Source organism: Mus caroli, unplaced genomic scaffold (genome assembly GCF_978045245.1).
Source record: "Mus caroli unplaced genomic scaffold, Mus_caroli_1 scaffold_15, whole genome shotgun sequence".
Taxonomy (NCBI): Eukaryota; Metazoa; Chordata; class Mammalia; order Rodentia; family Muridae; genus Mus; species Mus caroli.
The window spans coordinates 9122698-9134857 of NW_028227270.1; the positions used below are offsets into that span (position 1 = coordinate 9122698).

The 12160-nt window shown below is 41.6% G+C and overlaps 1 protein-coding gene across 1 annotated transcript in view; it reads right to left on the reverse strand.

Annotated features, from left to right (window-relative positions):
- Window positions 1–12160, reverse strand: part of Ankrd55 (ankyrin repeat domain 55) — a 101662-nt gene that overhangs the window by 66887 nt on the left and 22615 nt on the right. The gene's annotated exons all lie outside the window — the stretch shown is intronic.

Sequence of the window (12160 nt, forward strand, 5' to 3'; positions counted from 1 at the left end):
CTGTTGTACATGGGAGGGAGGCACTGAAGACTGGGAAGGGAGAAGATGGGGCTCTCCTTCCCTTGCTTGGCATCTAGCAGTAGCTGCCTCCTTCCCACCAGGAGCTTTTCCTAGGCAGAACTAGCTCTCATGTGGTCCCCTCATAACCTGCCCATCACTGTTGTTCTGCAATTGAAAGGAGAGCCATAGCTTTTCATTGGTGTTCATCTACTGCATTTATATTGGCTTCTCATGCCTCATTTTGCGTATTCCACCCCCACCCCCCCATTAAAACCTGTTCAGTTTCAAACACCTGGGTTTGTAAAGATGCTATTTCTAGAAGAACTAAGGTTGTATGAAACTGCTTTGAATGAGGGAGCCAACTGTTTACTGTGCCTTTGTGAAGAATTGATCCAAGAGATTTTACTGCCAAGGATGACAACAGACTGTGGTCAGGTGACTGCAGGAATGCACAGAGATGGCTAAGAATCGAGCTGTCTTGTGGGGACACCTCAGGGGAGGCTGTGCCAAGCCCCTCTATTAGAGAGAGAATATCTCAACAGTTTTAAAGTTGTGTTTTTCTTCTCGGGTGGACACTAAGACCATTGGCCTTTTGGTTCTTTGAACTTTAGCTGGCACGAGTCCTAAAGTTTGGGTTTGGTTCCTCTGTCCCAGTATTTCTGAGAAACCATTAATGATTTTTACCCAGCTAGCCAGTCCAACGCAAGCTTGTAACTGGAGATGGCGTATTTACAATAACATTGTTTTGTACAGTGAGTGACTGCTTTCTAACTCATCCATGTTTTGAAGCAGGCTCCCCTACTCATTTGCATGGCAGGGTGCGGTTGGCTTGATGACTTTGGAGTCAGATACCTTGGGTATATGCCAGGCTTGTGCTAACCAGCTGCGTGGTATCGTGGGCCAGTCACCCTCACCTGGCTTAGTTTCCTTATCTGTAAAGTGGAGATCTTGACAACACTGACAAGTGCCTCCCTTAGAAACTACCTCCCTTGGGTAGAGTGACTCTGTGTTAAAATTAAACCTGTGTGCTTAACAGCAACCTGGCATTTAGTAAGCATTTTTTAGTACTTGCTACTTATTCTGCTCCACTTAAAAAATGTTAGCTTATTTAGACAGTATTACATGTCTGGAGGATATATTTAAAATGGGGCTCTTGTTGATGAAGGCTACTAATGAAGCCATATATCACTTAGATTTTGTTACAGATCTTCACATAATTCAGGGCATTTTGTTAAGATGATTCCCAGGGTCTCCGGGTGTGGGAACTAGGGCCCCAACTTAAAAGAGGGACCTACTTTCTAGTAATACGTGCACATTCAAAGATGCTGGTAGTGACCCCTGGAAAGAAGCCCTGGGTCAGGAAGCTGCCAACGGTGACAGGTGGACTACGGAGCTGTTTGTTTCTTATTGATCTGAGGCAGGGCATCACTGTGTAGCCCTTGATGGCCTAGAACTCATGAGTTGTAGATCAGACTGGTCTCAAATTCATGAGTGATCTACCTGCCTCTTTCCCCCCCTGTGCTAAGACCACAAGTGTATGCCATCAGACCAGATTCAACTGTGGGGTTTTATAAACTGCATGCTACTTGATAACATTTTCATGTTCCGTTCGTGACTGATACACACAGCACCTTCATCACGATGTGGTGCTGTACTGTCTCCTAGAATTAGGATCCCAAAAATATTTTGCCAGAAGGATTTGAATATTACATGCAATATATCTGAGCCTGTCAAGTACCCATGAGACTCATTGAAAGATGCCTGAATCTGTCCTTTCTGTTGCTCAACCTCCCCTCGCCCTGATGCTAGCTTTACTTTGAACACTCTGGGGTGGTCATCAGTACTCCACTTCCAGGCAAACTGCAGTTTCAGTGGACTATTCTATCCTGACCCAGATTCAGAATATGTGACCTGGAACAGAGCTATTAAGAATTTGCATCACTGTGGCCGAGGTGACATATTCAGGGCTGTGGACCGATTAGAGTCTGTGAAAAGCAAATAGACTCCAGCTGGGATTGTGGAGAGCACTGCTCTCCTCCCTCCTCTCCCCACCTCCCTCTCACACACATTCTCTCTCTGTTCCACTGCCCATGAATTGGGAAGCTTGCAGTCAGCATCTGCCTGGTGGGAAGAATGAAGATGGAGTAAAGCAGAGCTGAGCCAGGGGAACGGAAGAGCTGGCAACGCTGACACCACTTGAACCCCCAATCACAGCACCTTAGGCCAGCAATATCCCTGGAACATTTGCATATGCCAAGACATCCTTCTTATTCATTCCCTTATTTATTTAATGGCTTGTCGCTTTGTATTACCTTGTGGACATGCTTTAGTTTTCTTGTGAGTTTGCCAGAGAGTCCTAAGCAAGGACAATTTTTAGCAGTGGCACATTGGCAAGGAACATAAGGTATTAGATGGATACTGGCTCCACAGGAATTAGTGAACTAATGCACGAGGAGGAAACGCTAACTGATAACTGATTATTACCACGTCGAGGGAGTGATAGGGCCCGTCCATTCTGCACAGGTCAGGGTTACACTGGGATATTTACCCTGTGTGTTAAATAAATGTGGCTGGAGGAGGCTGGGAAGAGTAAGAGGAGAGAGGCTACAATGAGGTGTCGTAAACTTCATTTGTGTATCCTGAGTGGTTTAAGAGAGGAGGATGGTTAGTTCTGGAGATAATTCCATGAGGTCACGAAGGTGGTCTAGTTAGTTGAGTGTGCATACACAACATTTAACCATTCTAACTTTACAGTTCTCTGGCCTTAAGGCTTTCACAGTATTGCACAACCACCACCACCCATCTCCAAGCCCTTTTCATCGTCCAGAACTCTGTACCCATTACATCAGAACCCCCATTTTCCCTGCCCAGCCTCTGGAAAGCTCGACCATACTTTCTGTGTCTGTGAATCTGAGTCTAGGTTTTCCATATGTGTGGAATCAACACTGTTTGTCTCTTTGTGACTAGATTATTTCACACAGCATAGTGTCGGCTCATTCATGGAGGATCATGTGTCCACTTTTCCTTTTGAATGTTGAGTGATCTTTTCTACATACAAACCAATCATATCTATTTCTCTATTCATCTCTTGGTGTCCACTTGGTTTTTCTTTTTCTTTTCTTCCTTTTGGCTATTATGAGTAACGCCCCAGTGAATATGTGTACACAAATTGCTTTGGTAGCCTGCTCTCAACTCTTTTGGCTATACCCTCAAAAGCAGGATTGCTGGTTAATGTGATTATATTGTTTTTATGCTTAGTTTTAACAATCAGCTATACTGCTTGTGTTGATTTTTTTTTTGTCAACTTGACCCAAACTAGAATCATTTGGAAAGTTGGAATCTCAGTTGAAAAAAATGCCTCCATAAGATTTGTTTACACTCAAATCTATAGGGCATTTTCTTAATTTATGATTGATGTCGGATGTCCCAGCCCACGGTGGGTGGTGTCATCCCTGTGCGAGTGGTCTTATGTTGAATAAGAAAGCAGGCTGAGTAAACCATGGGGAAGGTATAGTAAGAAGTTTTCCGCTACGGTCTTTCTTTCAGTCTTGAGTTCTGTCAGTGATGGGTTATAACTTGAGAGTTGTAAAATAAAATAACCATTTCTTCACATTGATTTTGGTCATGGTATTTTCTATCACAACATTACAAACCCCTACTAAGAAACTGTTTTTCAAGGCAGCTATACCATTTTATACCACATCTGTACACAGGTTCTAATTTTCCACATCCTCATCTTGCTTACATATTGTGTGTGAAAGGATGTTATCTTTCATAACAACCATCCCTTTGAACCATTCAACCTTTGAATGGTTAAAGTGGCTGAGCATTTAGTCATAGTTTTAAATTACAGTTCCCTAATGATTGCCAATGTTGAACATCTTTTGCATATGTCATTGGCTGTCCCTTTATTTTTGGAAGAATGATTATTAAGATTCTTTTTTTCACTTTGTAATAAGGTCATTGTTTTGTGATCTTGGCCTTTAGGGACATATGAAGAACTTCGCTATTGATATTAATGCCTATATCAGATGTTGGATGCACAAACTGCTACTCCTCTATGGCTTTCCTGTTTGCAGTTAGTAGAGTCTCTCAGACATTTGTCTATATTTCTCTTTTGTTGCTTGTGCTTTTGGCATCATGTCCAGGAAGTCCCTGCCAAACCCATTGCTAAATGCTCTTTCTTTGAGCCCTTTTCTAAAAGTTTTATGGTTCTACACATTATGATTGGGTCTTTGATATGCTTGCTGTAAGGTGAGAATTTAAAATCTTTCCTGTTATTATCTACTGTCTTAAGCACTGTATTTTGAAGATCATTGTTGAGTGATCTTAGCACTCTTCTTAATTTTATTTTATTTGTATTTATTTTTTTCAACACATGGTTTCTCTGTGTAGCACTGGCTGTTCTGGAACTTTTTTTGTAGACCAGGCTGGCTTCAAACTCACAGAGATCCACCTGCCTCTGCCTCCTGAGTGCTGGGATTGAAGGTGTGCACCACCACACATGGCTAGCACCCTTCTTAAAAACTAGCTAGCCATAGATATATGGAATCATCTTTGGACTTTCAGTTCTACTCCATTAATCTGCATGACTACGACCTTCATGCCAGTATCACACTTTTTGGTTACTGTAACTTTATAATTTATAAAACCAGGAAAGGTGAGGCCTCTCTCTAATTTTGTTTTTCTTTTGTAAAACTGTCTGAAACGTCTGGGAGATCATTAGGATTCCAAATGACATTTTTGAATGAAATATCCCATGTCTATAAAAATGTCATTGAGTTTTTGTCAGAGATTGTACTTCTCTGAGAACCAGTGACATCTAAATATGCCTTTGTAGTTCAGGAAACCCTGGATGTCTTCTCGTTTGTTGGCATCGTCTTTAATTTACTTGAGCACCGCATTGTAGTTTGGGTGTGCAAGTCCCTTGCCTTCTAGGTTAAGTTTATCTCTGTGTACGTTATTCTTCTTTTTCTATCGTGAATGGTCTTGGTTTCAAAGGGCCCTCGTGTAAACAGTGCTACAATAAAATTATCCCGGACTCCTACGCAGTCAGAAGTAACAGTGACGGAGTGACAGAGAAAGACATTGGAGTTACTAGAGCTTGACAGCCAGGTTCCAGGTCATGCCACAAGGAAACAAACATCCTGTTAAAGATGGATAGTCTTGGCTAGCAGACCATCCAGGAAGTTTGCTAAGAAGGAACTCAAAGTGAGACATGAAGAAGGGAGAAGGAAAGGAGGTGTCCTACAAGGCTGATCAAAATGAGCTTCCGAGTTCATTTAGCTTAAGATCTGCTAGGAAACTAGCAATGAAGAACGAGAAGACTCTTAGAGGCCCCGTAGAAATGCTCAGTCTAAACCATGGTGAGTGTGGACCCCTAGTCTTACCTTGGAGCTGCTACAGAGAAAAGAATGGTTGATCATCCTTTGGGATCTAAAATGAGGGCAGAAGAGTTTCTTTCAACAAAAGGTCACAAATCCACTTAACATCACCAAATAGCTCTATATAAGTGAACAACACATGCCCCCTTTATCCTCCACGTATCTTTCTGTATGTATCTGTCTGTCTTCTATCATCTACCTATTTAGCACCATGAATTCATCATATCTCTATTGTTCTTTCCAGGGAGCAGGTTTTAAATGCTTCTCACCTCTGTGTATGAAGTCTAAACAGAAAGACCTATGCACAGCTGCATGCAGAAAGGTAGTAGAATATACACACGCACACACACACACACACACACACACACACACACACACACACAGAGAGAGAGAGAGAGAGAGAGAGAGAGAGAGAGAGAGAGAGAGAGAGAGAACGCCACACCCACTCCAGTGAAGTCTGCGTGACAGGCCTAAAGGCTTGAAGGCAGTCCAGAGGCAGAGTTTCATGGAAACTCAGTCTCCTGGAACCTTGGCACGAATGTTCCAAACCTGTCCCTGAGTTAGTCAGTGTATGGATCTGTGTGCTTTCTTTCAGTATTGTTTTATTATAGGTGCCTCTAAGAAATGATTTTACTAAACCTAAATCAGGTTGAATTCTACTGTCTGGCCTTCACCAATGTCCTAGGCAGTCCTTGAGCTGACCCTGGGCTTGGAATTTTGTAAGAATGTCATTCATCCAGACGAAATGCCCCAGTGTTGACATTTAGTAATCAGGCATCTCAGTTTGCTGGATAGGAGCTAGTATTCTCAGGGCTAGTTCAAAATAGTAAACTTAGAATTCTCATTACAGTCAGGTGTGGCAGACTACATTGCATATTAGAAGAAAGTTGGTGAGTTCTTCTGACAAATGGAGATTCCCTACAAACACTTAAAAGAGCAACCAAGTTACTCCCATATGCAAGAATTTACCATGGCCTAGGAAGAAGGTGGGTTGTGGTTTAAGGAAGAGCTACAGTATTGCATTATTCATGAAAAGGTCTGCTAGAGCAGAACCCCCTGGTGCAAGCTTTCACAAGGCTCAGAGGAATAGCATAAATTGTGACTAGGGTGTGAAATCCTCACCTGGCCCCTGTCATTAGCTGACTCTAGGCAGGGTTATTCTTATCTCAACTGTAAACATTGCCTGGTTCCTGCCAGTCTTTTGAATGCCTTTCTCTGTTTTGTGTCAGAAAACTTCAATGTACCTTGACTGTTGTATCACCTAACTTCTTTGTTTTCTTTTGTAATATATAAGACTGATGCTCACTTTGACACATTACATTCAGATACAACACTCCCTTGTGTCTGTATTTGTTTGTCACTCCCTGTCCACCCGAACCGGAACTCTGATTCTCCTGCGGATTGAGGGCCCCATGTTGAGGCCAGTCTGCAGCCAGAGAGGACATGAAGGAATAGGAAGAACCATGGGAGGAAATATTCGTTGTATATTCTAAAACATTTCATATGTCTCTATGTAGGGAATACAGAAAGAACCAGAAGAGCAGGCTAAAAATGAAATGTCTTGGTCATGTTCTGTGCCTCCTGTAGTTTTCAGACTCTATAAGGAATTGACATTGCTTATGGTCATCGAAGTTAGCCAAGCTTTTCTTGTCATAAATGTTGAGGGAGATGTGGCTTAGTAGCTTTACACTAGTATTTCATTACCCAAAAAGTAGATAGAGCTTTGTACAGTGATCACTGTTCTGGTTTAGATATAATGTGCTTCTCTAGAAGGTTCATGTGCTAGGGGACCGGCATCCAGTAAGAGGTGTTGCTTTGAGAGCTTCATTAGGAGGTAGGGTCTAGCTAGGGACATCGTGCTGGGGTGGGGGTGGGGGTGGGTCCTTGGGGGGGGGTCTCTTGTTCCCAGCCCCTCCCGGATTCTTTATGATGCTTCCTTACTGCTGGGATGTGAATCACTCTGCCATGCCTTGCCTACAGGATGGACCAAACCCTCTGTTATATGAGCCAAAGTAAATCTTCCCACCTTTAAGTTGCTCTTTTGACGACTTGGTCATGGCTGTATAAATACTTCAATAATACAAGTAAAGAAACAGTCCAAAGTTGACACTTGGAAATTCTAAAAACTGCTGTGGGAAAATTAACACAAAGAGAACATTTCATGAGTTATAAACAGACTGAAAAGGTTGGCAACTGGTAAAGCCATCTGATAGATTGATTACTCCTGAGGCCACGGCTGAAATCTGGGGTTTATTCAAAGGGAACTTTGGGTTTACTCAGCAAGTGACTCTTGGCAATATTGTTATTGTAAAAAGACAAATAAAGGTGAACATTTTAATGATGAAGGAAAAAAAAAACCCGTACTGAAGTGGTACCTTTTGGTGTTGTCTATGAACCGTATCCAGTCTGCAGTGAGAGGAACAGAACGGATGCTGTGTTCTTAGAAACTGTACAGCACCTCCTCACAGTAACTTCTGAGTGTGGACTCTAGTAAAATCTGAGTTCATCGAAAATCGGATCTTTAACAAACCCCCAAATCAACCAACCAACCAATCAACCAAAAAACCAACCCTGGATAACTATTTTAGATAATTAACTTTACTTAAAAAACGCAAGGATCGGTAGTTAATTTTGACATCTCTTTACTTATTCTGCATAGCCAAAATCTAATTTGCTTCCAGTTGTATTAGAGACTGTCTATTTAATCCTGGGGACATTAGGGCTTCAGATGTACAGCTGGCTACTACGAATGTTTGGGGTGCCTGAGCTCCTCAGATTTTTGTGTCGTCCTGGGTTCCAGTTTTAGAGCTGTGGTGTTCTTTGGAAAGTCACTGGTTGCATTCATTACTGAGCCCATTTTGTTGCAACTGCTTTGGGGCCAGATCAACACCTGCACTGCTTAAGCCATGGCCCTTTCATGGAGCCGCTGTGTCAGTGTAAAGGGCATTTTAGCCTTTAGAATCTAAACCAGAGGATTTGAGAGAGTTCCCTTAGTATATTCTATTATGAGTATCCTTGGGTAATAGAACTCACCCATGACATTAGAATTAATTATAAGCATTTATAGAGAGATCTGTAGATCTTAGATTATTCTTTTAACTAGAACATATTGCCTCTGGAGAATTTAAATATACTAAGCCATCCATAGACTCTGCATCTGTTAGAGATAGCAAACTCCTGGCCACAAAGGGTGTAGAGTCTCTGTCTTTTAAAAGAACATAATCCAGTAGGAAGACAGATGTTGAAGTGATGATTGAGACATCCTTGGGCTATTATGACTGGACAGTAAAATCATTTAAAGAGATACTTTCCAGGGCCTTCTCCTAATTTAGATTCCTTTCTCTTTCCACACAGTTATTTTAGGTATTGTGGGACAGCAGCGAAATTATGTCTTGGGGCAACCTACCTAGAAAGCTCTAACTATTTGTAAGGAGATAAGACCTTTGCACCTTTCAGGAGGAACCAGCCTTCACAGCACCTTCACGGCTCCATGGCACAACATTGCCACCCGCTGGTGATGAGTCTTTACGGTCTCTGGGTTCTGAGCCAGGGGAATGTCAATCTTTTAAAATATAACTTAGAGCCAGTTTGGAGCTTTCTAAACACACAGGAACAAGCAAAGATGCCTCTCTAGAAAATACTTTTTTCTTTTCTTTTTTTAAAATTGGTATTTATTTGTTGATTTATTAAATGAATGCTTAATTTTAAATAGAGAGGCTTGCTTGTTATGTAGCCCTGGCTGGCCTGAGACTCACTATGAAGACAGGCCTCAAATGTATAGCTATCCTTCTGCCTCTTTTCTGAATGCCTGGATTGCAGGCATACTCCATCATGCCTAAGGTTTCGATGGTTTTGTTTCTGTTTGACACAAGATCTTGGTAAATAGTCCAGGCTTTCCAGGAAGTCACTGGCTTTGCACTGTTAGTGAGCCTCCTGCCTCAGTCTCCCTTGTGCTGAGACTACATGCACTCAAGGAGCATTCACAGAATGCCCTGTCAGTGATCCTTTAAAAGATGTGGGCTTTGTTGTTGTTGTTTGCTTGCTTGCTTTAATGTATAGAACCTTTAAAATGGGGTAACTGAATTTACTGATCAGTTTAGGGTGTATCTTCAAATGCAAATGGGTTCTCTTATCCACTCAATTCTTATTGAACTCTTGATGTTAATATATTGCATTAGTCCTTCATTAATTAGGCAAGTGTAAATTTTACATGAATTTTTAAAAAGGATTGCGTTAGCCTGCCTAGCTCTGAAAACTAAATATAAATAAACATTATGTCAACTCCCCTTTCATTTTTCTGGACAACGATCTGACTATCTTTACCTGATTCATTTTCTCAAAGTGGCAGGTGCTAGAGTCAGGCTTCTACCATCCTGTGGAACTCTGGGAAGATAAGAAGTATATAAAGAAGTAGATTTGGTTCAATTAAAAAGGAGCAGACTGTGGTAAACATACAGCTGCTTTCAAATACTGGTAACAAGTTAATAATTGTTTCCTGCAGGCCCAGACTGAATTCTGGTGAGCACAAAGCAGAGAAGAGATTTTCAGAGAACCAGAGACAGGGATGGAGCTACATTGTGAACTAGTGCTTCCTAGCCAGAGCCTGTACCTCAGTAGGTTCTGACTGAGCATAGCTTGGTGATACCTTTGCAGGAGACATTGGTGTTGAGTAGATTGCTGACCTCTACGTTTCCTTTTCTGATTGCTACTCAACATGTCTACCTAACATCTGTGGGGAGCCAAATATTGAGTCACCTATCATCATATGATAGACAGAATTGTATCCCTTAGATAATTTAAAACCAAATCAAATTGACAATGATGATCAGCCACCAAAGCTGCCCACAAAGAATTGAAATACAGCAGCTTTTCATCTTTGAGATAATTGTTACACTACTTGTCTTAGTCTACTTACTTGCTTCATAAAAGCAATGAGTAGAACCTAACCTGGTATATAATTGTCCCCCATAGGACCTCTTTAGAAGGTTCTATGCATCAATGCACAGTTGTTTGGGATAAATGGCTTTTGTTTTTATTGAAGAAAGAATAATTCTAAACTTCAGAGACTATGAGTAAGAGCAGTGTTTAATAAATTGATTAGGTGTTTGCTGATTTTATTAGCATATTGTCTCCAAATTGGCAAACTGAAGAGGGGTAGTATAGTGAAATTTTGGGGTTTTGGTTTCTTTAAAAAAGAACCGTAGAAATAATATAAGGACAGTTTTTGTCTTCATCAGATGTGGCAATGTGGGGCTGCCTCTTGGCAGCTGACTGTGCTTGCCTCCTGCCCTAGCAGAGGCGAGGTTTTGTCAGCAGCAGATAGTTTCTGTGATTGTGTGATATTTGGAATTCTGGGAACTTTTCAGAGAGAATCTAAGTGCTAGGGCCCCGATAAAGGAGTGTGTGTGTGGGATTGTTGGTTGGTGGTCATTCAGGGGAGTAGCGGTTTGTTAGTACTCAAACTCAAAGAAGAAACTAAAAGAAAGAAATTAGGTTCAGGGCTCTCTCCCCCCTCTATCCTTTCTCTTATATCTAGTGATAGAAGGTGAAACTGGGGGGATAAAGTGTGGGAAAAAAGAAGAATCCACAAAGTAGCAAAGACCAGTTACAAGCAGCACATCAACATGTGGCTTGAAGTTAAAGAATAAAGTAGAGGATTTCATTTCAAATGCCATGAATGAAATGACAGGGAACAAAGGAATCAATATCTTTTTTTCAAGAGGCAAGCAAAAAGTTTATTGGAGCTGCAACCAGACATCCTCCACATTGCTCCCAGAGGAAAATTTTCTGTTATTTTTTTTCTTTTTTATTCATATATTTTGTTTCCAAAAAAAAAAAAAATGTTTGAAAGATTGGATGAGCGGGTGGAAATATTGCAGGTGGAAATGGAGGGGCATGAGAAACAAAAAATGGCTGAAATGGAAACAGAAGGGGGTGCTCTTGGAGGCTGTCTGTGCAACTGGAAAGGTTGCCGGTGGAGGTGGAAGTACCTGGGGATCGAGGCTCACAGGAGAAGAGAAAACAAAAAAGGCTCAGTCCTGGCAAGAAAGGCAAGAGAACGGGGGTTTCCTGTCGAAGGAAAGGGTTAAAGAAACTGTGCTGGAGTTGGTCGGGTCAGAGAGAAGCTGAAAAAGTGGGAGGATGTGCTGATGATGCAGCCCATTTTGAGAGAAGGGGTTAATCTAGAAGCAACGGAGTCACTAGAGTGAGAGGAACCTGGGGTTACAAGATCATCACCATCAACTTCCTCATATGCTTGCTAAAGGTGTAATGAGGTGACGACGAGATAGGATGACATCCTATAGAAATGATAGCTCTAAGGCATTTAAAGAGGCCATGATTTCACATGGGATGCATTCACCTTCTGTGAGACAAATTCTAAATAACTGGGCTACTCAAAATAAAGTCATTTTTCAAGCTTGGAAGGTATTTGTAACAGCTGTCCTAGAGACTGGTCCACAGTTTTAATGGTTAATGTGGTGGGGGTAGGGAAGCCGTGACTATTGAACATTGAAATAGAGTGAAGTGAATGGATATAGAATAAGATCAGATGTTGGGTGAAGGGGGCACTCGGATGTAAAAGCACAGGTTCACCTTGATGATGTTGCTATAGAACAAGGTTTCTTAATGGCTTTAAGAGCTTGGGACAAAGCTGAGGAGCCCTGGGGAAAAAGTCCACCTGGTTTACAAAGATTATACAGGGCTCTGGAGGAGCTGTCACTAAGTTTTTACGAACATTGGTCTCAGCAATGAACAAAACTGTATCAGACCTTGAT